General features: G+C 42.0%; 1 long non-coding RNA gene across 1 annotated transcript; it reads left to right on the top strand.

Annotated features, from left to right (window-relative positions):
• Positions 1 to 336: 336 nt before the first annotated feature.
• LOC308583170 lies at positions 337 to 24298 on the top strand. Its single transcript, XR_014006107.1, has 3 exons — positions 337 to 409; positions 2070 to 2161; positions 22067 to 24298. It is a non-coding gene; the product is annotated as an uncharacterized lncRNA (long non-coding RNA).
• The last annotated feature ends 82 nt before the right edge of the window (positions 24299 to 24380 follow it).

The following is a 24380-nucleotide window of genomic DNA, read 5'->3' on the forward strand; positions in this document are numbered from 1 at the left end:
CTAGATGCTCTTGATTGGTCAAGCTACAGGGTGGGGCCAATTCATATTTCCTTTTCTTCTAATCTGTCTCCCATGTAGCGATGGCAGGCTTTAAGCTTTTCAGACAGGCCTCTATTGTTGCACATGCATGTATTTGCATAAGGGCCCTTCTGACATACCCTAGCCATCTGCCTGAATCTAAGAAAACGAGGAAGGTAGGGGTGCATTTATATGACCTGCACCAGAACCAGGGGCAGCCACCAAATAGAGCTAGGGAGACAGCTTGCGGTAGTTTTTAGAGCAATCAATCAATCAATCAATCAATCAATCAATCAATCTTTATTGCAAGTGGTGAATGTGGCTGTTGTCAAACTGGCATCTGTTCAGGGCTGCTCTGAGTCACCTGGCGACTTACTGTAACAAATTCATGGTGAGTTCTGGCACCTATTTTTCTTGAAAAACAACACCATGTAGAGCACATAGTGGAGCAGAAAGAAAATAGTAGACTCAGTGTTTTAAAATGACCTTATGAATGTGGAAGAATATTAAATATGTACTGTAATAGAAGATAAGCTTAGAGTTTGCTGCATGTTTATATATTATGTGAGAAGTAAAATTATGATACACAATAATTCCTCCCAAGAAAGGGATTTGATTTGTTATGGTTCAAACAAAACATTCACTGATAAATATTCCTGTGAACAAATTTATATTAAAATCATAAAATTTTAAAAAAGTGTTAGCTACTAATGGTGACAGAAAACAAGAAAGCGTTTACTGGGAATGTTTTGTAAGCATTGTCAAATGGACCATGTATCTTAGTAAGGTGCACAAAAGACAAGCAACACTGACTGGGTAATAAATAGGTTTTCAAAGTAGATAACAGGGTACTTTTTAATTTAAAAACCCCTTATACACAAAATATACATAGGCCCAAGATGTTTTGCTGCCTGAGCTAGAGCAGCAAATGGCACCCAAGTCAAGGTGCATAGTTCCCTCAAGGCTCAGGCTATTTTGGCATGTAAGGCAGAAAACCCCACAAGCACCTGTCCAGTAAAAATGCATGGTAATATATTACTATAAGCTTCGGGTGCCACAGTTTGTGGATGCAAGTCACCCATAATTCTTGAATTTAGAAAAAGTTAGAATTAATTAAAGTTTGACTAAACTGTGCCAAACATGGAACCCCCTGGATTCATCTTATGGTAAAGAACCAAGCCAACTTGGCAGAGATTGCTGAGGATGGGTCATTGGCTGATGGTGGCCGGTCATTAATCCATCAAGGAAACCATTAAGAGGATGAAGATGTACCAGGCAAGGAGGAGGTGGGGCTCCTTCTTCAGCTGTGTGCTAGTGGGCAGAGACCAAAAGGGTTTAGGGTTTCAGTCTGGAATCTATAGACTGGTGCATCACTGGGTTGGCAGTGAGAGTGGGGGGAAGGCTGGCAGAATACCATGTGAACTGACTGTGACAGGAGCATGGCTGATTTCTCTGTTTTTAGACCCAAGCCTGCTGTGCCCATGGAAAGGAGGGGTAGGACCCTCTGTATGGGTGTAATGCTGAGATTCCCCTGCATCTAGGCTTTTTGTTGCATTATGTGTGTAAGTCAACCATATATTATAAAACACCACAGTCTCCACTGTGCCTCATTTTTCCAACATACACCCTGGGTTTAGCAGACATGGGACCCCTGAAATCTCACACTGCTCATGGAGATTGGTGTGGCGTGTAACAGTATATACAGAGTGGGACCCTCTTTGAGTGAGGTGGGGGAGTGAATAGGATACTCCAAGGGAGAGGTGTTGGTAGGGAGCGTTGCTATAAGGCAATTTGGTTGGCTCAGTCAGTTGGATGTCTGTTTTCTTTACCCAAGTATTTTGTTAAATAAGAAGTGCTTATTGTCGCCCTCGCTGCAATTTGTTTTGTTTGTTTTATGACGCAGTTGTCAATTTGTTTCTTATTTACTGAACAGGAAGGTAGAAAAACAGGTTTACTTAATGAGATGCTGGTGGGATGCCATAAAAGCGTAAATAAGGCCTTGCAGGATTAGACCAAGGCTGATCCATTTCTGCATCTTTTCCTCCCAGCAGAGGCCAGCCAGATGCTTTTTAGGAGCCCATAAGAAGGTGATGAGTGTGATGACATTATCTTGCTTATGTTGCCCAGCGACTGGAATTCTGAGGTATGTAGGCTGCATCTGATCCGGGAGGTGGAATACAGCTGGCGCGGTTTGTAGCTATACTTTGCTAATGGGCTGCTTACTCCTTGCTGGGTCACAAGCTGTGCAGACCTGTGTCAGCGTGAAGCACATGGAACTGCATGTGTTGCATGGTACCCTTGCAAAGCTTTATATCAAAGCCTTTCAACTGTATAAAGACAGAACAGAGAGTCAGGAAAGTAAGGAAGGTCAGCAGCTGAATCATAATTTCTGTTGACTGTATCAAACGAAACTTCATGAATATTTGGATTCTATAGCACATGATGTCTATTAGCTGCAACGAAACATAGCGCTTTGCAGTTAAGAATACCGATTTCTTCTGGATAAGATTTCTGTTTTGTGGTAAGAGACAAAATTACAGTTAAGGTAATTAATGTAATCTGCATCATAGACATTTACCAAAAGTGTATGCAGGCTGTGTTGAACAGACACAGTTGTAGCCTTACCATGACTCCCAAGTTTCAGAACTGACTAAAATCTTGGAAAAGTTCTGTGCATGCTTGTGTTGTAAGATTGGGGGTAGAACAGGCAAAGGTTAATGGTGAGGCTGGAGGCTGCCTTAAAGAGTCCTAGCATAATTGTCGCATACTTTCCTTTCCTGGATAAATTGGCTGATTACTGTCAACAGCTGGCCTTCTCAGCTGGAAATACCTGACAGGGAAATTCCACTCCTCTGCCCCTGCTGCAGATACATACCCACACACCATCAACGTGATTCAAGATTGGGCGGATATCAGGCTTGTGGGATCTACTCCCCCTCCCCACAAAAAAACTTTGAAATCTATCAGCCATAGCTAGGCGTAAAATGGTTATTCCACTTGATATAATCCAGCCAAGCATTAAGGAATAGGGTGCTTCTGAGCACTTGATCAGCCAAGGAATTTGTGTGTAATGCCAGAACCAAGCTCACAAAAAATTTCATAACTCCTGCAACTTCCAGTCACCCCAACTCCTGAAGCACCCCCCCCCCCAGCAATCGAGTTTCAGAATGGAAGCTTTTTAGTTGTTGCTATTAGACACACAGGGACGCGGGTGGCGCTGTGGGTTAAACCACAGAGCCTGGGACTTGCCAATCACAAGGTCGGCGGTTCGAATCCCCATGATGGGATGAGCACCTGTTGCTTGGTCCCTGCTCCTGCCAACCTAGCAGTTCGAAAGCACATCAAAGTGCAAGTAGATAAATAGGTACCGCTCCGGCGGGAAGGTAAACGGTGTTTCCGTGAGCTGCCCTGGTTCGCCAGAAGCGGCTTTGTCATGCTGGCCACATGACCCAGAAACTGCATGCCGGCTCCCTTGGCCAATAAAGCGAGATGAGCGCCGCAACCCCAGAGTCAACCACGACTGGACCTAATGGTCAGGGGTCCCTTTACCTTTACATTAGACACACAGAGATTTAGCAGTAGATCCTGATCTACCGCATCTGCATGTGAAGGAAAATGGCACTTCAAGAACCAGAGAGCAGAGTTTGGGCTCTGTAAGTATCTTAGATATTTGTATCATTATCATTATTTATTAAATTTATTAAATTTGTACACCGAGTGTTTAGGCTGTGCTTCCACCTATGTTCAACCTATATGTTTGTCAAGAAGTGCACCCATTGCAAAATGCCAATGGCAAACTAGCTCCTACACCTGGAATATCTCATTGCTTGGAAAAGTGAGGTAAATATAACACTAGTATTTCCAAGCAGTTGGGTAAAACAGAAATTCCTTATCTCAAGTTCAGTAAAAACATAATTAGATGATGAGTATTGTGACTGCACTTCTGTACAGCAGTTAGCAGAAGTACTGCTTCCACTGTTTCTTCTTCAGCGTACAAACAAACATGTACATGGATTCTCTTGAAAGGACAAGAATACTTTCTTCCAAGTGTTCCACTCAAATGCCATCACTGGGAAGCCAGGATTGCAAATTGCACAGCCTGTGTTGACCATCATTATCTCTGCTGGTGGTGTTGATTTTGATGATTGCATATGCTGTCCTCCAATTCAATTTCCAGATCCTGCAGTTATGACCTCTCGGTCTGTGCCTCCTATTGTCTTTTACTCTCCACTGCATAAAATAGCCTGAATTCTGCATAAACATGACTGATTCAATAATAAATATTGCATCCAATAATAAATGTGCACAAATGTACACAATCTACATAATTTATTATATAAGCACACTTTATGTTTCCATGGTGCAGTTTGTATGGATTATCTAATTTGAATAATGAATATTGCATAATACTCTTCCAGAACAGGCTGTGATTACTCCTTGCCTCCCCCCCCCGCCCCCAATACAAACTGTTCCATTATTATTAGCTTAGTTTGGAACCCTTTAATCTAAAAATGCTGAAGAGGGTGTTATTCTCATTTTCTTTCCTTCTTCCTGCACTGTCCAGAGTTCTTGTTGGCATGGCTAATGTTGCATTATCTTCCAGTCACTGGAGTTTAATAGTTTGCCAAAAAGTTGCTTAACCCACAAAGCAAATTTGTAGAACTCTGTTTAACTCTATAATGAATGTCAGCACTATAAAAATCATAACGTATTAACAATAGATTGATGGAAAGCAGGCTTTCAGACAAAAGCATACATTATAAATTCCATTACTGCTTTGCCCTGAAGTAAATGTTTGATCTTGAGGTAGTAACCTAAATTCCTAAACACAATAAAAAAATGATTTTTTTTTTACCCCTGACAGTACTTTTATTGCTTTGTTGATTTACTGGGGGGGAAATAATAGTGGAAAATGAAAATATTTGTAGGAATTCTAAGGGCACATAATAATCCTGTCACTACTGGTGCTGGCATGGACCATCAGACTAGTGGCTGCACACGCTGAATAAAGTTTGATGTAATTAAACAAAAAGGGACTGCAAGCAGCTCCAAAATGAGCTCTCCAAAGTGGGTGAATGGGCAGTAAAATGGCAAATGCAATTCCTTCTAAGCAAGGATGCAGCCATGCACATGGGGCAAAGGAATCCTAATTTCACATATAAGTGAATAGGGTCTGAACTGGCAGGGACTGACCAGGAAAGAGACCTTGTGGTCATAGGAGATAGCTTGGTGAAGATTTCAAACCAGTGTGTGGCAGCTGTGAGAAAGGCAAGTCTATGTTAGTGATAATTAGGAGCAGAATCCAAAATTAAAATATTCATTCATTCATTCATTCATTCAGTATCATAATGCCATTATACAAATCTATGATGGCACTGTTCTTGGAATACTATGTCCAGTTAGGTGTACGTACATCTCAAAAAAGGATACTGTGGGGCTGGAAAAGATTCAGAAAAAAGGCAACCGAAGTGATCTAGAGGCTGGAACAACTCCTTTATGAGGAAGGTTTCAACATTTGGGGCTTTTTAGTTTAGGGAAAAGATGAGGAAGTGAGGACATGAGAGAGGTGCCATGGAGGGGACATGGTGCAGAAAAATTGGATAGTGGAATGTTTTATATAATTCTCCCTGTCATAATACAAGAAATCGGGGCCATCCAATGAAGTTCAGTGTTCTTGACAAAATGTCCCTTCCTGTTCTTGACATTCCCAACATTTTTATACACTCTGAGTCGTTTCTCAGGAGTTAGGTACCTAGGATACCTTTCTATGCTGGGCACAGGCGAGGGACACAGTGTTGCATTCCTTGTCTACCAGCTCACACCATCACCTGCATGCAATTTATTCTAGCCTATTACTACCAGGCTAGTCCTTAAATGCAAGGCTGCTCTGTTGCGCTACTAGTATTTACCTGAGTGTTTGGTTACTGTTAATGTGAAAGAGAAATAATAATAATAGTAGTAGTAGTAGTAGTAGTAATAATAATAATAATAATAATAATAATAATAATAATAGTAATTTATTTATACCTCACCCATCTGGCTGGGTTTCCTTAGAAAGCAGAGGATCAGCACTTAAAGTGGGATTCATCTGAGCTGGGTCAGTGGAAGCCCTGTGCAAGAACTTCCACTTACCCAATGAGGCTTTCTCCCTCTCTCCTCCCCTCATGCCCAATACACTTCCCAAAACTGATTCAGTGTGTGTGTGTGTCAGGAGAACTTTCAGAACAGCTCTCACAGAGAGGAAATTGTTCTGTCTGGTGAGCTGAAACCCAAACAGAACATTTGTCATAGCACAACACTGCATTTCTCCCTAACAGTCCAAATTCATCCTGGACCAAGCATTGGCAAACACCTCATTTGCTTGTCCAAGATGGCCTGCAGTCAGAATCCTCATCCCTAGATATGAGTAGGCAGAGAGGCTGTTTATGGTTCTGGATGCTGTTGTAAAGGAAACTGCTTTTTCAGACGTTTATATGGGTGCCAGCCCGTAGAACAGATAACAGAATGTGATCTTAAACCTGCAGAAAGGAGCAAGTGATCCATAAAATGAATCTGTGCAACCATGTAATTTCTCAGCTTGAATACTGCAATGTGCTGCCTTTGGGGCTAGCCTTGAAGATGGTTCAGAGACTGTAGCCAGTGCATCATTTTGCAGCCCATGTGTTGATGGATGCCACCTTGAGAGCATATAACACCCATCTTGGGGCAGTTGCACTGCCTGCATGTTTGTCACCAAACACAATTCAAGGAGTTAACTTGTCATAAAGGTAAAGGTAAAGGGACCCCTGACCGTGGCCGACTCTGGGGTTGCAGCGCTCATCTTGCTTTATTGGCCGAGGGAGCCAGTGTACAGCTTCCGGGTCATGTGGCCAGCATGACGAAGCCGCTTCTGGTGAACCAGAGCAGCACACAGAAACGCCGTTTACCTTCCCGCCGGAGCGGTACCTATTTATCTACTTGCACTCTGACGTGCTTTTGAACTGCTAGGTTGGCAGGAGCAGGGGCCGAGCAATGGGAGCTCACCCCGTCACGGGGATTCGAACCACTGACCTTCTGACTGTCAAGTCCTAGGCTCTGTGGTTTAACCCACAGTGCCACCTGCGTCCCTCTTAACTTGTCATAGAAAGCCCTAAATTGCTTGGGGGCCCAACTACGTGGGGGGGGTGCTCTCCCAGTACTATCCTGCGTGTGACCTGAGGTCAGCCAGGTAAGCTTTATTAGTTATTCCATCAGCAAAGGAAAATTTGGTTATCTGGGACCCAGAATAGGGCATCCTCAGCCTTGGCTCTGGAATGAGCTCTTCCGGGAGATCAGGCAGGCTGCTATTGCAAAATGAGTTCTGGCTATAGTTAAAAAAAACCAACATTCTGATTTTGCTAGGCCTTTGGCAGCAGATGTAAATTATATTATTCATCAGACTGAGAAATGTTGTATGCTGGTTTTAGATTATTCGTAATTTAAATTGTGCATATGGATGGTATCTCATTTGTATTGCTTATTGCAACCTGCACTGTGACCTCTGGGTGAAGGGTGGATACGGATCTTATTAATAAAATAATAAATAAATGAAGCATGATGCTACGTGATCAGACTAACTAACAAACGCTGGTCACAGATCCTGCTGTAATGATCAGTCTGGGTTATTTATTTGTTTATAAATATCAATGGTATGCCCAGTAATGAAAAGAGTTGTGATAAATTCTGCTTCGGTCTAGTAAAACATCAGTTGAGAAAAGTGGGGATGGTTTGGGGGGGGAGACACACTGTGGAGAATATACAGTGTATAAAGCAAACAAATTAATACTACTTGTAGAACAGCATGCCTTCTCTTTCGACACAGGAGACCTCCATTTAAAGCTCATGCCAATGTAGAGGCATGAATACACCATATACAAAGCTGTATTGTAACTTTTGAATAATTGTGGGGTTTTTAAGAAATGAACACACCATGATACAAAGGCTGTTCCTATACAACTTTATTTACTTGTTTTCCAGCAGTGACTCATTCCGCACAAACTTTTTAAAGAAACAGTTCTCGCTGCTCATACGTCTGCCCAGGCTTTCTTTTAAAGATCCTGACTGCATGCTGTGGCAATGGGTTTTGATTTGCTGTAAGCATGATAAATCCCGGCTCTGGAAAACACATTGCTAATTCTAACACCCAGAACTATGTCAATTTCTCTCAGCTTGTGATCACCTATTGCAAATATTCTGTGCTCCTTCCCGTCTTTAAGGAAGGTGATTCTATTGTCTCCCTGCTTATCTGCATCCCACCCCCGTTACTTTTTCTGCTTGTAGACTTTATTTTGTATTCTTGAAACCAATAGGTTCCATTATGCCTCCTGCCTACCCCTGCACTAAACCTTTTGTAAGGCCCACCTTTCAGGATTGTTGTAGCATGGGTTGAAGGAGTGTGTGCAAGAATAAAACCATGACAGGTCAGACTCTTCAAAACATTGCCTAATAGGGCATTCGCAAAGAAACTATATCACCTCTCCTCTCCATGTTATGTATAATTTGAGTGCAGTTCTGCGTATTAAATAAATTCCCAAGAAGGAATCAGAGGTAGCATATTGGAAGTAACTTCAGTTCAAATACACTTTTCAGTTCAAATACACTTTTAAGCAAGGGGTTTTTTGTTGCATCAACATCATCATAATTTAATTTGTATGCCCCCTTTCCGTGGTTCAAACCATGCCCAAAGTAGCTTACAACATGAAAAGATTTACATAATTACAAACTGTAATGGGTTTAGGGGTTGCTCGTGCGTAAGTTGCCACCACTCCTGGCTAGGTTACCTGGTTAACCCTTTCTGACTGAACAGCCTCCAGCATCGTGACTGTCTCAGTCGCTGGAACAATCCGTCAGTGGGCGTTTCTTAAACCTTTTCCAGCATAAAAGTTGTTTGACGCCAAGTCTCCTCCTACTCTCCCTGCGCGGAAGTCTTCTGCGCAGGGAGGGTGTGGGCAGCGGAGTACCCGTACTCTCTCCGCTGGTCTCCGGCGAAGAGTCTTGGAGCTTCCTCACTGATTCCCCCATCTGCCCCCCTTCTCCACTGGTGTTACGCTGATTTCCTTCCCCAGCAGATGGGCTGCCTTCTCCTGCATCCCTTTGGAGCCTTCCCTCCACCTCTACCTCCGATGGCAGTTCCCTGACACAAACATAACAAAAGTAGTCACAAACAATAAATAACACATTAAAAGTACACAACCACAATTGAACAATTTCCACTTAAATTACCATAAAATCTAAAAATAAAGATAGGGGGGAAAAACAATACCAGTAACAGCAACAACAAAAACCTTCACAATTTCCCAGCCCAAGAGTCTGTTCAGCAGCCTCAGCTTTTGGAGTTGGAGTCAGTCAGGACTGGTGGAAAAGGCCAAGAGGGCAAGTCTTCCAGGACTCACAGCCAAGATGCTCACAAACCCCCATTCCCCTCAAATATTTTCATATGTAACATTTAATACGTTTAGAGCTACAATTATACAGATATATATCTGAGTCCCAACGAACCCTCTGGGAGTACCTCTGAGTAGCCATATATAGGATTGTGCTGGCATTCCCCACTCAAATTGCCCCAGAAGCCACCAGTCACACAAGCAAGTAATTGCCATGAAACAACACACCTCTAATGAATTTGGTCCTTGTAATTTTGGCACATTGGAATAAAATGGTCTCCACCAGGCGCTGTTTACAAAAACAACAAAGGCCAATACTATCCATATTTGTGTTCTGAGGCTTGTGGAAGGCTGCTTCCCATCCACTCAAAGTCATGAACGTCCACATTTAGCTAGATCAGAGATATGAAGACAAATATAAAATATACATATAGGTGACTCCCTGTTTACATGGGGGGTACATTCCGGTCCCCTGCACACATATGCAAAATCACGTAAATTTGGGAGCACCGTGGAGAGTCCTCCTGGTTCAGGAGGAGAGACACCCCAGAGCCCAAAACCCCTTTGGGCTCCAGGGAGGGTCTTCTTGTGAGCTGGAGGGACAGCGGGGCTTGGTTGACCAGGTGCTCCCCATTTTTGGGTGCCACTTCTAGGTACCCTGCACCACACGTGTGTCCAGTTCCACGCAAATAGAACGCAGGCAAATGGAGAATTGCCTGCACTCTATAGTGCCCATGTAAACAGAAACATTTGTCCTGAAAAGAACACTTCCTTCCGTTGAACATCAAGTACATTTATTTGTAACAGTATATGCAAATACCCAAGCACAGTATATGTGCAAATATTCTAACGTGTGAATGTGCAAGCAGCCTGTAATAGCATTTAATTTCCAAAATACTGTTCTGAGCAAGATTTTTTTTTTCTGTGTGAAATGTCCTGGCATTTTTTATTTTTGTATCTAATTTGCATAATGTTGAGAATCAGACTAGAAGAGAAGGGTTGAACGCTTCGGTGGTTTGCATTCAATTTTCCATTATACAGAGATTTAAAATCAGGCCAGCCTTTTCAAACCTGACTAGTGGTTTTGAATGCTTTTTTACGCGGAGAACCTGAGATCCGAAAAAGGCTAATATTTTCAGTATCGGCAGAACACTTGACTATTTTTGAAAAACGTGGGCTTTTAAGAATTGCTAACTCTTGACTGAACAGCTTTCCGATGATAGAACAAATGAAAAAATATATGATACAAACAAACTTGCAAAACAAAAGGAAGAGAGGTAAGAAGGGAAACTGATTGGGCGTGGGGAATAATAAGGGATTGTGAATGCTGACCAATGGCGTGAGGGGGAAAGAAACTTGAGTAGTGGACAGAACCGGTGTCATACAGATGGGCATGGCTTGGCCAAAACAGCTTTTCACCCCAAATAGGGAGGCCTGGAAAGCCTAATTAGGTGTATAGTCTAGGGATCCCCCACCCCTGATTTATCCACCTGTTGCTGGGGGCAGGGTGGGTAGTGATAGCTTTGTTAAAGGCAAAATCAGTCTGATGGCAACCACCATAAAGCTCCAGTAAATCTAGTACCAAGAAGGAATCAGTAACTCTCCAAACAGGATAGGTTCCAGATTTGAGGGGTCCCCCCAGCAAAACACCACATGGTGTCCCTGTCCTAGTTTAGTGGGATTTCATACCCTCCAAGTGTCCCTATTTTTCCAGGGATAGTCCCAGAATTACAAAATCCGTCCTGGCATCTTATGTGATCCTGGAATGCCCCTGTTTCCCCCATCAGTGCCTCTACAGCCATTCTGGCCATATGATACCTTTCTAAGCTATCTGCATTTATTTCAAACACATTTCTAAGCTCAGTTCACGATGCTCATCTTACTCCCCGAAGCACTAAATGACATGAAATGAAGGTTGTTAAAGGACCATCTTCTACATTATGAACTGTCCGAAACCCGAAAGTAAAGATCCAAATCAGAGGCACTTCTCCAGCTGTGATTGCATAGGGGGCAGGCATAAAGAGGTGTTTCTTTTTCTTTCTGCTATATCCCGCCTGTTCTCCAAATAGCACCCATAGCTGTCACCACTTTTTTAATATTGTTGTTGCTGTTGTTACTATTATGCCACCCATCTGTCTGGGTTGCTCCAGCCACTCTGGATGGCTCCCAACAAAAATAGTAAAAACCACAATACAACATCAAACACTAAAAACTTCCCAGAACAGATTTTATCTTCACAACAACTTTTTGAGGTAGGTTAGGCTGCTGAGAGCGCGAAGGTAAACGGCGTTTCCGTGTGCTGCGCTGGCTCGCCAGATGCAGCTTCGTCACGCTGGCCATGTGACCCGGAAGTGTCTTCGGACAGCGCTGGCCCCTGGCCTCTTAAGCGAGATGGGCGCACAACCCCAGAGTCGGACACGACTGGCCCGTACGGGCAGGGGTACCTTTACCTTTAGGCTGCTGAGAGAGAGAGTGACTGGCTAAACATCACCAGTGAGCTTCATGACCAAGTGATTTGAACCCTGATCTCTCAGGCCCTTGGTCTGACACTCCCAGTTCTGACACTAACCATATCACCACACTCACTCTCAGTCAGTTATACTACCCTACCAGTAGAGAACCCCCTCAAACCTAGACAACATCTATTCACCATGGTTTTTAGTGGTTTTTCTTGATTTTACTGTTTTAATTACTGTTATAGCTTATACTGTTTTGGTTTTATCTGGAATTTACTGATTCTCCTGTGCTTAGATTTCACATTTTTAAAGTTTTCAAATATTTATTGCCCTTGTTGCTGCTTGTTTTATAGATTGTGATGTATGTATGTATGTATGGGATTGGACTAAATGACCCTCGTAGTCCCTTCCAATGCCACAATTCTATTTGTTTTCCAATCTCCAATATATAAATATTTTAGACAGAGATCTACATACATGTTGAGGGGTATGATTGCTGTTCTTACAGTTATTTTCCATTCTGCAGACAGAACAGTCACTTCCAAATCAGAATTCTACCTTTTCTTATAAGACACCTTTAGATCAGGTTCAACAAATTCTATTAACTACCTGTGTGGAAATACGTACGTGCTCTCTGTTACATACCCTATTGTTTCAGCTTTGTGGCTTGCCTTTTCGTATGTTGAAATGTTTATTATATAAAATTGTCAGTGAGTTAAAAGTTAATTTCCCCAGTCCAATGAGCTGAAACAAAGCTAAAACCCTTTCCCTGTCCACTCCTTATAAAATGGCACTAACATGCAGTGATAGGTTCCCCTATCAGCCAGAGGGTTCAGGTTTTCAGATGTAAAGATATTCCACTATGTTCTACTCTTTTTTTCTTTTCTTTTCTTGCTGAAAAAGAAATATAAACAACTATATAATGTCAAAAGTGCTGTCAAGTAGCTTTTATTTTCATTATATTAAAAACAGAAACCAAGAGATACTACACGCCTGTAGTTTTTTTTAACCAATTGAGATAACATTTGTTGAAAGAAGAATTCAACCACTATGATGCAGCTAAAAATGTCTCTCAGTCTAGTATTTATATTGAAAATTAACATAAATCATAATGGCGTTAATGCACAGCATATTTGGTAGCCATGATTTCAGGGATAACAAATTAGTCCTTACCTCAGAATCATGGCATTGCATGGAAAAGGATAAAAGCTTTTATATATGGCTTCATCAAGTAATTTGCAATTAGACAGCCATCCATTATCCCCTTCTTGTAAAGTAATATGTCAGCCTTCACTTCAAAAATGGCTGAATTCTCCACACTCTCATAATATATGTATCGTTCAATAGAACTATAATAACCATAGGGCTAAACTGGAATTTCCTGTCTGGGGAATTCTTTTTCTGGGTGTGTGGGCTTTTTCTAGGAACATTTTGCCCATGTTTTCTGGGGAAAGCACATTTTAAATCAGTGGTAGAGAACCTCTGTCCTGCAGGTCTAATTGGGCCCAGCAGGATTTGACTAGGGCAGTGGTTCTCAAAAAAATTTCTCTGGGCCACACTTTCAGAATAAAAATTTGCTCGCACCAATTTTTTATTGATCAGAAATACATTGGAAAACAAAAAGAAACCTCTCATAGCAGTGCTTGATTTATAACACAGATCACAGCTACTTGATAAATGATTATGGAACATCCAGAAAGTATAAAACATGAATCATTCCCAAAATACAATTATAAATGAGCATCTTACATATGTACTGTCAGGGAACTGACATCAGAGGCACGGGAGAAGGAGAGGGTCTCTGATTCTGCAGGGGAAGGTCCAAGCGCTAGAGGGAGACTCAGCCGGGAAGAAGGGGAAGAGAATGAGTGTAACACCAGGGATCCAGGAGAGCAACGGGACAGGGAGGTGCAGGGGCTCCAGGACTCTTCGTTGGAAGTTAGCAAGGAGAGCCCAAGCACCCTGCTGCCCACGCCCACCCTGCGCAGGAGACTCCCGCGCAGTGAGAGGCGGAGACGATTGGGCATCAAACAACTCTTATGTTGGCAACGCTTTAAGAAACGCCCACAGACAGATTCTACAAGTGACTAAGGGCAGCCACGCTAATATGGGCTGCGTAGTCCGGAGGGTTTAACCAGGCAATCCGATGCTCAAACGGAGCAGGATTACGCACGAGTAACTCCCAACCACTACATGTACCTTAGGTATGTATACAAACTCAGTGAGAGGTGTGAGCTTGCAGTATCACTTGATGCTCTTGCTCTTATTTTGAAAAGATATCGATCCACATTCTTAGTGCTATTTTTCGGGGGTGGGGAGGTGCTGGAACTCACCATGAACACCTCTCTTGTTCTCTTAGAATGGCAATGGCACCCACTTGAGATGTGCCGAAACTGTACTCCAGTGAGTTCCAGCTGAAAAAAAGGCCCTGCATATTCTGTAAATTAAATTCTGCAAATTATTTTGATACTATACTGTACTATACTGAATTGTTTAAATGAATCTTCCCGCCACACTTGCCATCCACTCCTGCCACACCCTTTGAGAGGCACTGGACTAGGGAGACCATTTTCACACCAACCTGCCCTACACCTCAGGTGTGGGACAGGTAAAGATGCAGGTCCCTGGCCAAACCACATTTTGCTGATCAGATGTACGCCAGTGCTTGCAAACCCCTGTGCCTTTGCTCATTGTGGTTGGATTTAAAATTTTAGTGCAGTAGATACATTTTATGCTTCATTCTCCCTCCCTACCCCTGCCCAAAACAATTGTTATCACGTATTTGGGAGGGTAACAGTCCATGGACTCGACAGTGTCCCAGCCCAGCCTCTTTTTAATAGATATCTGGAATGGAATGTAAATAAACCCCATGTTCTGCATCTGCCATCCAAACTGTGACCTAAAGTCAGTTTGAAGGCCAGCATATATATTATTGCAAAGAGAGGATAAGGTATGATGGTTAGAGCAAACAAGCTGTATCTGTCACTGAGGAGCCATCAGACGAGTCAGGGTTGGGTTTGCAGAGTTCATCACTAGCTTATTTTTCCAGGGTTTGTCTTCTTGCCAGAGCTTTGTGAATGTGGACTTGTCTGAAATAATTAGGTGCTTCATATAGCTAAGAATCTAGGCATGGAGACTGAAGGTATCCTCTACTCAGTCAAAACACACAAAGGGAAATGAGGAGGAAGGTTGTGTACCTTAGAAAAAGATTATTTTAATAATCCTGGTCTGTCTTCCTGTTCCAAGTTCTTTTTATGTATAATAATGAGACACATTCAGACATAATAATTAAGTTTTGCGAAGCATGCAAGCGAACAACTGTAGCACATTGACAAATAAATCTCACCTATGTGCCTTACTTATATATCTAAAATCTAGTGCTGATAAGAGTAGGGGCAATGGATAATAGAAATAATAGAAAGTTATTAGCAATCGTAATAAAGATAAAAGGCTTATAATTAGTTTTTCCCCTCTTTGTATGTAATACCTACAAGAGGATTTTTCACAGGAAAATTTGCGAGAAAATATAATGCAAACCTCTCCTCCCCTCACCTGCAAAAAAGCAGATATGCACAAAAGGTTGTCCAAAGTAACCTCTTTGAAAACACTGTTGTTGTTTTTGGTTTTAAATTTTGCATCTGGCTGTCTAGTCCGTCTTGCATCAGCATTTTTTCCTGACAGTGTATTCAATAATGCAACTATAGATTAACTTTTTTTGGTGCCAACTGTGTGCTAAGTAATATAATCCCACCTTTTCCAGTTCTGTGTGCACGAAGGTGAAAAAGGTCACTGCTGAGAGAATTTATAATATGCATTAAGTGGACCGATGGGGGATGGTCTGGCCAATAAGGGAAGGTGAGGCTAGAGTGTTTCAGTGCAGTTGTGGCTTATAGCTAGAAAATGCTCTCACAAACTGACATGAAACATGGCGCTGCAGGAGAAGTTTGAGGATGGAAGAGTTGACCAATTATGGGAGGCATCTCAGAACAATGCAGAATCTATGCACTGGCATGGTTGTGTGCCAAGAAGAACATGATGGAATTTTGTGCTCCATATTTAAACTTTTTAAAAAATTTGTATCAGATGTTTACCTTGCCCTAGCTTCTTCGTGCTCTGGGAATGTCAAATGCTCACCAAACTGTCCTGCATATCATGCTATGAATGTCCTTATGAAGAGTGAAACGTTTTGTGCCTGGTCCTTCTTGCATCTTCAATGCGTAGTTGATATTATATGCACACAGCATCTATATCGCTTATCTTTCTTTTCTGTGACTTGATGCGCCACTAGAGGGCACAGAATTCTTATGGTATTCTCTAGCTCACAAAAAGAACATGTCCTCTGAAGCTAGATGTAATTGTTTTGCTTTTTCTAAACATTTTTTGCCCCAACTCTTGCAAATATAAACCCATTTGTATTTATATATAGAATTAGGAGAACAATGAGATTAGAAAAAAAAGTTTATTGCCAATGTTTCAGTCCTGTCACATGATCTATACAAGTGGACTCTTTCTGCAGTGTCAGTTGACAATTATTTCATTGAGGTTGCAATTAGGTGGCAAAGATGTTGCATTTTATACGCACACAGAACACTATGTCATCATCATCAAATCTTTATTATGGTGTGGTACAATCATTTAGAATCTGTAAAACATTTTGGAAAGCTAAAAAGTATTAAAACAGAAGGAATATATAAAAGACTATAAGAATCTAAAAGAATCTAAAAAAAAAGGGTCAGGAGCATTAAATGGATGTAGAAGAGCATAAAAAATTAGTATATAAAAGACTAACTATCAATTTAGAGAGCACTTGGATGTAAGTGTTCATTAACTCTAATTTGTGATACAGGTCATCAAAGAACACTATGTTCTGTACCATTCAATGATGTGGTGTATGGAATGTGACCAGTTAAGTGCCAAGGGCACCTGTTAGATAACTAATATTATTAACAGTGATAATACAGTACATAGCATGTGTCTCATGTTTTTATTCTGTGTTAGGTATCATCTTTTGTAATGGCTTCGGCTGAGGGGTGGGGGAAAGAAATATATATATATATAATGCTTTCAAGTGTTCAAAGCACTTCACATGCATTATCTAGCTGTTAATGCCTACAACCACCATGTAAGGAAATTCAGTACAGTGGTACAGTACCTCTGGTTATGAACTTAATTCGTTCTGGAGGTCCGTTCTTAATCTGAAACCATTCTTGACCTGAGATACCACTTTACCTAATGGGGCCTCGTGCTGCCGCTGCGCCAGCGGCGCACAATTTCTGTTCTCATCCTGAGGTAAAGTTCTTAACCTGAGGTACTACTTCCGGGTTAGCGGAGCCTGTAACCTGAAGAGTTTGTAACCCGAAGCATTTGTAACCCGTGGTACCACTGTATTATTATTCCCTCATACTGCTGAGGGAGAGAGGAACCGAGGCCGCAGCAGAGAGGCTCATCTAATGCCACACAGTGAGTTCAGTTCATGGCAGAAGCTAGTTTCAAGGCAGGAACTTCCTGATTAGCCACTACACCACCTTTTGTGACAGGACTCCCACCCCCACTATTTCTACATGCCCACTATTAAAAGTCCCCCCCCCTTTAACTATTAAAAGTTTTTTTGGTGCACACTTTCCCTCTACATAATTCCAGCTAAAAATATATATTCATTCAGCAGTATTTTTTTAAAAAACAAACAAACAAACCACAGCAACACAACAGGAACACTAAAGCCTGCAGCAATGCATTTATGTTTCCAAAATCTGCTGGTATGTGTTCTTAATAGTTAAATAATAGCATCGTGATATACCCAGAAAAGATCTTTCCCCCACTAGCATTGCAGTCTGGCACATTTTTGTTTAGAAATAAACACCATTGAACCCAGTGAGATTCACTTCTCAGTTAATATTTAGAATTGTGCTGTTAATGAGGAAAAGTTAGGCACATATTAAGCTGTCGTATACTGAATTGGGTCACTGATCAATATTCTTCTCTGTGTTGACTGGAACCAGCTCACCAGGGTTCCAGACAGGGTTTTTTCTTAGCCATACCTGTAGATGTTGGGGATTAAACCTATGTCCCCACCTTTCTTGAAGCTTACTAAGTCATTAAAACAATGTATCTCAGACTAAGTTGTTTCCAACATTAGTACTACTCAGAGTAAATCTGTTGAAATTGATGGACTTTATTAATCTAGGTCCATTAGGTCCCCTTGTTTGCATCAGTTTCCACTTGCTAAAGGAAACTTCCTCTTCCCTTAGCACCCCAATCTTTTCTGGGGTTCTGTTCTGTGGTTCTGTGTTTCCTCTCCTCCACCACCCCCGAGTACATGGGGGGGGGGCAGGATGAAGAAAGGGGAGAGAGAAAATTCCACCGAGCAGGTGGAAGTCCTTGTGCAATGCAGTGGGCCTACTCTAAGTAGAATTTAGATGGTTACAACACAATATTTATTTCTTTAACAGTTTGATATGCCATCCTTTGCCAACAGGGCCCATGTTTTCCTGGTGGGACATCTGTGCTGATAATCAATAATAAAACTGTGTGAGGATGATAATGAAAAAGTCAACATACACACAGTTTTTCCTGGCATGCAGAAGTAGTGATGACTGGAAACACTTCACTTCTTGAGATTCTGTTCATTGTGCAGCTGTTAAAGGTACAGGAATCCTCTGAGAGAGGAGAAAACAGAAAACCCTAATTCTGTTACTGTTGAAATTAAGGTTTCAGATATAGTTGCAGAATCACTGGGTGATCTTCAGCTAAGTTTCTCTCAGAGTAAACCCATTGAAATGAATGAATATGGCGAAGTCAGGGCTTTTTTAAAGCCTGAACTTTGTTCTGGAACCTCTCGGGTGGGCACCCTTGCCATTATAAGAGAACAAGAGATGTGTTCATAGTGAGTTCTGACACCGCTCTTTCTAGAAAAATAGCACTGGGCGAAGTTAAGTCCATTCATTTCAATGGATCCACTCTGAGTAAACCTTAGTTAAGCGGCAACCTATGCCCGTGATGTCAGCAGACAATGGGCAATGTAAATGGTTAGAAAATGGAGAACAAATGGAATCCAGTTTCTAATTCCAATTATGTGTAAGCCCATCTCTGTAGCATAACACTAAATGGCAACTAAAGATCCTTCCTTTCCCACCTCCACTTCTCCCAAGTAACTAATGCTCTGTTGAAAATTTATTTGGAGTCCTTTTTCTTTCTTTTTTTTCTTTTTTTAAATTTCTTTCATTATAGAATTACAAATTCGCATCCATATTTTCACTTGTAATTAAAGTATAACAATGGAGTCCTTTTTGTACCATTCTCCATCAAGGCTTCCTTCACCCACAGGCCAATGTTGACAGCTGGGTGTAACTGCCCACCTGCCAATGACCTGGTGTCCATACAATTCTGCTTGAATGTCCTTTGAAGTCTGCTTGAATAGCAGGTTTTTTTTAAACAATCCGCTTCAAATTCATAGCAGTCATGCCTTCACCTGCTTCACATCATCAGATGCCCACATATCAAGCCAGGGGCGCAGCAGAGATTTGTGGTTTGGGGAACTGTATAATATAAAGCCTTTTCTAATATAATACAAAGCCTTTCCTACCATTTGCTTTCAAACTGTTGTTTTTACAAAGAAAAACCCAGGAAGCGTTAAATGAAGAGCAAAAGCTTGTTACAAAAAACCCGAAAGGAAACGAACTTGTTACAAGTTGAAGAACATAGTAAGCAAACCATTCAAGGCTTGTATGTTAAACAAATTAACGTATCTCCGCCCAAAACAAAATTAAACAAAATGCTGCTGGCCACAATCACTTGAAAAAGATGTTCAACAAACATTTGTGAGGCTTGCTGTCATGGGAATGTATCCAGGAACCTGGAGTTGGTATAATAATACTTTAAATACAACATTCTTAAGGCTGTGATCCTGTGCACACAATCCTGAAAGCAATTCCCCCTGAACTCAGTTGCTTACTTTCTGAATACAGTGGTGCCTCGCAAGACGAAAATAATCCGTTCCGCGAGTCTCTTCGTCTAGCGGTTTTTTCGTCTTGCGAAGCAACCCTATTAGCGGCTTAGCGCTATTAGCGGTTTAGCGGCTATTAAAGGCTTAGCGGCTAAAAGGCTATTAGCGGCTTAGCGGCTTTGGAAAAGGGGGGGGGGAGCGAAAAAAATCGCAAGACTTGCAAGACGTTTTCGTCTTGCGAAGCAAGCCCATAGGGAAATTCGTCTTGCGAAGCGCATCGAAAAACGGAAAACCCTTTCGTCTAGCGGGTTTTTCGTCTTGCGAGGCGTTCGTCTTGCGGGGCACCACCGTAGATACATATAAGGGACTGGCATGTTAAGGGACGACGGGATTCTTTTTCTTCTCCGATATAATTGTCAGGAACCATTCATAACCATCTGGATTCAATGTCTCTGGAGGCTCAGGAGGCTTTGGTAGTTAGGAGTGCCTTTTTCAGTTCTGGCTGGTTTGCTAGCTAGGACCACTTTTGGACAGAGTTGACTTGGCCACTGTACTCTACGCTTTGGTAACTTCCAGGCTGGATTATTGTAATGCGCTGCCCTTCAATTCATCCAAAACGCAGCAGGCAGATCACTGTCGAGGATTCACTTTAGATCTCATAATAACCCATTTTAAAACAGCTGTGCAGCTTGCCAACTTGCTTTCTGCCGCAGTGCAATGTGCTCACATTACTGTTTAAAGCCCTAAATGACTGAGGCCCCAAATACCCAAAGACCGCCTCCTTCCCTACAGTCCCTCTCGGGTGCTAAGACTGGTGGAGGGGGGCCTCATCATTGTTCCACTGCCCACAGAAGGTTGTGTGGCCTGGGAGGGGACCTTCTCTGTGGCAGCCCCTAAGTTGGCAACCCCCATAGTGGTAGACCTGGCACCTTCATTGGGCAGCTTTTGGCAAATGCCGAAGACAAACCTCTCTACCTTGGCTTTTGAGACTTGAAATGCATGGTTTCTTTTAGGACCCACCTTATTCCTGTAATTTAAAGTTTCTAAAAACTGTTTAAAATATTGCGTTTTGATGTTTGCAACCTGCCCTGTGTCCTCAGGGTAAATGGCAGGATAATAAATGATAGTAATAATACTAACTAAAGCAGTTCAGTTGCAGTGTAAACAAAATCTTTAAAGGGGTGTTTGGGGAAGCTGGTGGAAGTGGGACATCTCTAATGTGGAAGGCTGTGCAGCCCTGTTACAATTGTACGAACCATCACAGCCTCCCATGGAGATACATAACATTTCCCAGTAAATATGAGATCTCTCCTCTGTAACTCTTTGAGGACTCCCAGCGAGTCTCAGGGAAGGGTCTGGTGGATTCCAGCAATCAGCCTTTAGGGAGGTCTATTTCACTATTTCTATGGAAGTGAGAGCTGGACCATAAAGAAGGCTGATCGCCGAAGAATTGATGCTTTTGAATTATGGTGCTGGAGGAGACTCTTGAGAGTCCCATGGACTGCAAGAAGATCAAACCTATCCATTCTTAAGGAAATCAGCCCTGAGTGCTCACTGGAAGGACAGATCCTGAAGCTGAGACTCCAATACTTTGGCCACCACATGAGAAGAGAAGACTCCCTAGAAAAGACCCTGATGTTGGGAAAGATGGAGGGCACAAGGAGAAGGGGACGACAGAGGACGAGATGGTTGGATAGTGTTCTTGAAGCTACCAGCATGAGTCTGACCAAACTGCAGGAGGCAGTGGAAGACAGAAGTGCCTGGCGTGCTCTGGTCATGGGGTCATGAAGAGTCGGACACGACTAAACAACAACATTTCACCCCTTTAAAGCCACTGAATCCTGGAATGTTCCATATTTTTTCGGACCTACGTGATTCGACTGTGTGCCGTGCATAGCTTCTGACTATTAACCACTTCCTTGTCTTGCTTGAGTCTGTGCTTCCTGCTCTTTTAAATCACCCCTTAAAATGACCTTTTATCTCCCTGCCTCCCCCAGGATGTCTCTTCAGGATTTCTTTATCCCTAGATGCTGGCTAAGATAATGCTAGTAGCATTATCAGATGATGAAAGAGAGAGAGAAGTTTTCCCCCCTTAGAATGACACTTGCAAGAACTCTGATCTAGTAACAACAGCCTAATATCCCATCTCTAGCTAGCAAATATGGGGTGGTAGTCTTGCTGCAGGCAAATATTCTGCAGTGACACATAGCAGTACAGGTGCTTGACTCTCTTTTTTCTTTCTTAATCAGGCTTGTTTACAGTTCTGCTGGAGAGGAGGATGAAGACTTAACGTTCAGAAACTAAATAATGAAAAATGTGACAGAGGGGACTACCTCCAGAATGAAATGGCAGTGTATTGCTGTAGGAGATGGGGTTGTGTTGCCTATTCTCACCCTTTAAACCAGGCATAGGCAAACTCAGCCCTCCAGATGTTTTGGGACTACAGCTCCCATCAACACTGACCACTGGTCCTGTTAGCTAGGGATGATCTGGAGGGCCAAGTTTGCCTATGTCTGCTTTAAACAAAAGGTTTCGTTTCATTTCATTTTGTTTATACAACAGCAGCATACAAAATACAAGGTAGTGCAAACAAAAGCAGATTGATATATGTTACAATGAACCCAATGATGCATAAGGTGATGCATTTTCCTCAGTTTTATCACTCTACTACATAACAAACCCCTCTTTTTAAAAAAGGTTGTTTCATTGGCTATCCTCCCTATCCTTTATTTGGTTTGTTAATTTAATCATGTACACCATATCCCAAATCTAAACAGTGGGAGTCCTTATTTTCTTCCTGTTTGCAAAAATCAACATTCTGGTAGCTGTTAGAAAGATGTACCGAATCTTTTACAAATCCAAACAATATGAACAATTTATCTAATGGTAGCTTGTAACCTGTTATTATTTCAATTTCATTTATTATCTCTTACCACAATTTTCTTTAGGGCAACCCCAGGAGATGTGGGCCATGTCTGTATTTATTACTTTGCATTCCCAACACATGCTGTTAGCATAAAACAACAACAAAATGTTTTAAGGACTACATGAAAGCTCCTGGAATGCAACAGAAGGCAGCACACTCAGCCTCTGCAAAATTTTATATGCATATGTTCAACACATTTCACAAAGTTATGATGGAAAGGGCTGAGTTGTGTCGCTTGTCACCAAAGATGTCATAGGTCACTATCTACTGTCATTTCAAAAACTTGCACAATTACATTGCATTATTTGCCCCACCTGTTACGTAAGTGTAAACTGGCAGGGAGGAATATTGCATTTTCCCAGTCAAAATATTGTTTCTTGACAGCTGAGAAATAAGTGATTTGCCTGCAATAGAAGCAGTACTACCTTGAGGAAAGATGTCTCTATCTCTTGTGACAGCTGAGAGCTATGTAATACTGGACAGAAATAATTGTCTGGAAAGACTCTGTCTGCATTCTAATTCACTCTTTGGTACAGCTTCACTTCAAATGGACATGCTTTAGAACTCTCACTCCCTCATTAGAATGGGGAAGTGAGAGCTCTGAAAAATACTTGCTCTTAAAAGGAAATTTTGGGGGGATTTTGGGATCGAGTTTTCCACCAATTGTATATTCCCACCCCCTCACTTAATTACAGATTGTGCTGTTCCATTTGAACCATAGCCCAAATCTGAACCAGAGCTCTAGGAAGTGACCTAACATAAACAAGTGTTTCTCAAACTTTTGAAGGTTGGGACCCCTTTTAAACTTCCTGTGCCCTTTGTTTCCCTTGACCTCTCCCCACCCTGCAAACTCAGATCTGGTTCAGTGGATATTATGAGGTCATATTATGCACTCGTGTGCATGCAGTGTGTAGGTGTTCATGTAAAGAATGAACAATTACTTGGCAAGAGCTTTCATCTGCCCCTCCATCAGCATCCAATGGAGGCTGGCTGGTCTGTTAGGGTGAATGGGACACTCCACACTGATCTCAGTCTACTTTTCGCCAGACATCACCTGCCTGCTTTCTTACTCTCAAACAGTCCAGTGGGTGGCATTGCTTGTCAACTGCCCCACCAACCTCAGTTTGACCTCAGCCAGCCTCTCACCTAATGATTCATCCACACATCAGCTTGTGCCGTGCCTAGAAATCATGGGTCTGAGCGGTTTCCCCCTTGCTCCACTCCTTTCCAAAGGAAAACCTGCTTTTAGCGATAGATATGAACAAATGGCAATCTGAGGAAATTTTGGATCCCCCTCCGCACAACTCCTATTAATGAAGCTGCCATTCACACATGCACAGCTGTCTCAAATGTCCATCACCATTCTGAAGTGAAAAATGAATGTAGCTTAAGTTTTCTAGTCAGTTTGAGGAAAAACACATCAAACAGCAGTATTTATCAATAGACTTCAAAACAAGCAGCTGGAGAACACTGGATGCAGAGTAAGCAGTAGTGTGAACATACCCTAAGTGCATTAAAAATATGACACTTTTCCTTCCACACAGGAATGGAACCGGACAATACAAACCAATGCATTACAGATACAGATGAGGCAGCTAATATGGCTTAATGCGTTCTTTGCAAAAGCCAACAAGACA

This window comes from Podarcis bocagei (genome assembly GCF_964188305.1).
Source record: "Podarcis bocagei genome assembly, chromosome: 3".
NCBI classification, from domain to species: Eukaryota; Metazoa; Chordata; class Lepidosauria; order Squamata; family Lacertidae; genus Podarcis; species Podarcis bocagei.